Source organism: Carlito syrichta, unplaced genomic scaffold (assembly GCF_000164805.1).
Source record: "Carlito syrichta isolate Samal-C Ts95f unplaced genomic scaffold, Tarsius_syrichta-2.0.1 Scaffold305313, whole genome shotgun sequence".
NCBI lineage: Eukaryota > Metazoa > Chordata > Mammalia > Primates > Tarsiidae > Carlito > Carlito syrichta.
In genome coordinates, this window is record NW_007249409.1 from 438,821 (window position 1) to 441,785 (window position 2,965).

Genomic DNA, 2,965 nt, shown 5'->3' on the forward strand with positions numbered 1-2,965 from the left:
GTGCAGTGGCATGTTCATGGCTGCTGATACATCTACCTGCTGGGCTCAGGTGATTCTTCTGCCTCAGCCTTCCAAGTAGCTGGAACCACAGGTGTACGTCACCATGCCCAGTAAATTTTTTGATTTGCTGTAGAGACAAGGTCTCACCAAATTGACCATGTTGGTCTACTCCTGGGCTCAGGCAATCCTCTCACCTCTGCCTTCCAAAGTACTGGGATTACAGGCATGAGCCACCATACCCAGTTCTAAATCTTTTAAGAGATGGAGGGAACCAAGGAGGTCCTCCAATCCAGGGCTGGCTTACCTCTTACCTTTCACTGGAGCCCCATCCTCATGGAGGGTGGGTGGATGATTAATTATGAGCTATCATGCTCTTTAAAGATATTCACTAGGGGAGAGATCAGCCTGGGTTGTTAACCTCGATTCCATTAGCAAAGGTGACACTTTAAAGCATGGTGAAGCCAAGCTCACACTCAAATCCTTTTACTTTTTTTCTTAAGAGATAGGGTCTCACTATGTTGCCTAGGCTGGTCTTGAACTCTTGGGCTCAAGAAATCCTCCTGCCTCAGCCTCCCAAAGTGCTGGAATTATAGGCATGAGCCACTGCGCCTGGCCTCAAATCCTGTTTCCTGGGCACTGGAACTGTGATCATTTCAGCATTACAGCAGGGAGAAGAAGGCCTGGGAGGCAGGAGACCTGGTATGGAGACCCCAGCTCTGCTCACTCACTGCATAAACTGGGGCCAGTCTCCCCTTATCACACCTCAGTTTCCCCTTATGTAGGGGTTGGACAGTAGTAACTCTTGATGGTCCTGCCAACTCTGACATTCCAGGATTCAGATTCTATTCTATAGTCACTTTAACAGTTTTTTTTTTCCTCCAGAGTCTCACTCTGTCACCCAGACTGGAATGCAGTGGGCATGCTCATGGCTTCTGCAGCCTTGACCTGCTGGGCTCAGGTGATCCTTCCACTTCAGCCTTCCAAGTAACTGGAAATATAGGAGTGCGCCACCACGCCTGGTTAATTTTTTGATTTATTGTAGAGATGAGGTCTCACCATGTTGCACAGGCTAGTCTTGAATCCCTGGGCTCAGGCAGTCCATTCACTTCTACCTCCCAAAGTGCTGGGATTATAGGATTATAGGTGTGAGCCACACTGCACCTGGCCTGAACAGTAATTTAACTGGAATTTTCCAGATGGCAAAGCAGATCTAAAAAAGGCCCAGTCTCCCAGTCCCTCCCTTTGCTCTTTGTTACTCTCCAGGGCAAGAATCCTGGTCTGAAATAAGGCTTCCATCACCTCCAATGGTTCCCAATTACCTAAGGATAAAGCCTTAAATCTTCAGCCTGGCATTTAAAACATCCCAAATCTTATTTGCACTTCCCACTGCAAGGCCTTTCTCACCATCTCTTAGATTTCGTTTCTATCCTCACTACTAAACCTTCGCCCTTGCTATATACCCCCACACCCTAATATGTTTTCCTGACTCTCATCTCCTTCAAGGTCCAGCTTATCTGCTCTTTTGTATTTATTTATATTACTTTTTTAGAGACAGGAGTCTCCCTGTGTTGCCCAGGCTGGTGTTATAATCTCAGCCTCAAGGCATTCTCTCACCTTTGCCTTCCAAGGAGCTGGGATTACAGTGGTGATCCCCCCACCTGTAAAAGGGCTAGGGGTTGCATCCTACTTATTCTTCTCCTACCTCCCTAGAGGTAAGCATGCACTGGCTTTAGCCTGCTGCACTCAGTTGAGGTCTTTAGTCACTGGGATTTTCCTATCTTGTCCGGCAGCATCCTGGGACTCTAAGCTTCCATTGCCAGGACTGGGAGGGGCTTAGTGACTAAGCTAGTCAGGCCACCCTCCTCTTTGCCACAGAAGGAAGTACAGCCTGGGTTCGAACTCAGATCCTGGCCCTACCACTTAGAGGCTGTGTAACCTTGAGCAGATCACTAACCCCATTTTTCAAATGTGTCAGGCTCCACATTTGAAAAATGGGGAGACCACCTGTGTCCACCCACGGGGTGGGTCCTGAGAATTAAATAGGGTGATGTCTGTACAGGCCTAGCACTGGGCCAGCTCCTAGTAGGTGTGTCCTAAATGCTACTCGTCTCAGACTGGCCACCCAGATCCTTCTCTCCTGTTAGGCAGTCTTTCCAAGGCCAAATCTCAGGGTGGGGGCGCAGTTTTGCAGCCCGGGGTGTGTGTGTGTGTGTGTGTGTGTGTGTGTGTGTGTGTCTGGGCCTGGGGTGTGTGTGTGTGTGTGTGTGTGTGTGTGTCTGGGCTGTCGCCAAGGGCTGGACTCGATCCTCTGCTGGCAGTGCAGCCCCAAGCGCAGGGTGTGGACTCGCAGAACCCCGGGCCAGGCTGGAAAGGAGCGGGCGGGGACGGGCCTGACTCGACCCTGGGGGACGCGGCCTCCCGGTTCTCCACCCACTAAGTGTATTTGCTTTTGCGGTCCTTCTCAAGCCAGATCTCTAACGTGGATTCAGTGGCGTTTTCTAGGGTGGAGCCGCATCGCCTGTGCAGCCGCCATCACCGCGTCCCCTCCCGCGGCTCCGCAGTCTCCAGCCTGGCTCGCCCCGCGCCCACCTCCACCTCTGCGGCGGTAAAATGCAGCACTTGCAGAGCGCTTGCGCGGCCTTCGGGCGGGGCGGTGGCGGCAGTTATTTATAGTAGGTGACGTCACCTTGAAATAGACCGTTAGGGTCGGCCCGCCCTTCCCCCCTCCCACTCCCGCCGCTCCCCGCCGCCCGGCCCGGTCGCTGTCACTGCGCAGGCGTCGCCCCGTCCTCCCATCCCCCCGCGCGGCCGTCTCTCCTCCCTCGGCGGCGTCCACGGCGCGAGCCACAGTGCGCGGGACGAGCCAGCGAGAGGGCGCGAACCGCGGCGCTGCCTGCATCCTGCAGCCTCGGGCCGGCCGGCGAGCCAGTGCGCGTGCGCGGCGGCGGCGGCGGCGGCGGCCTCC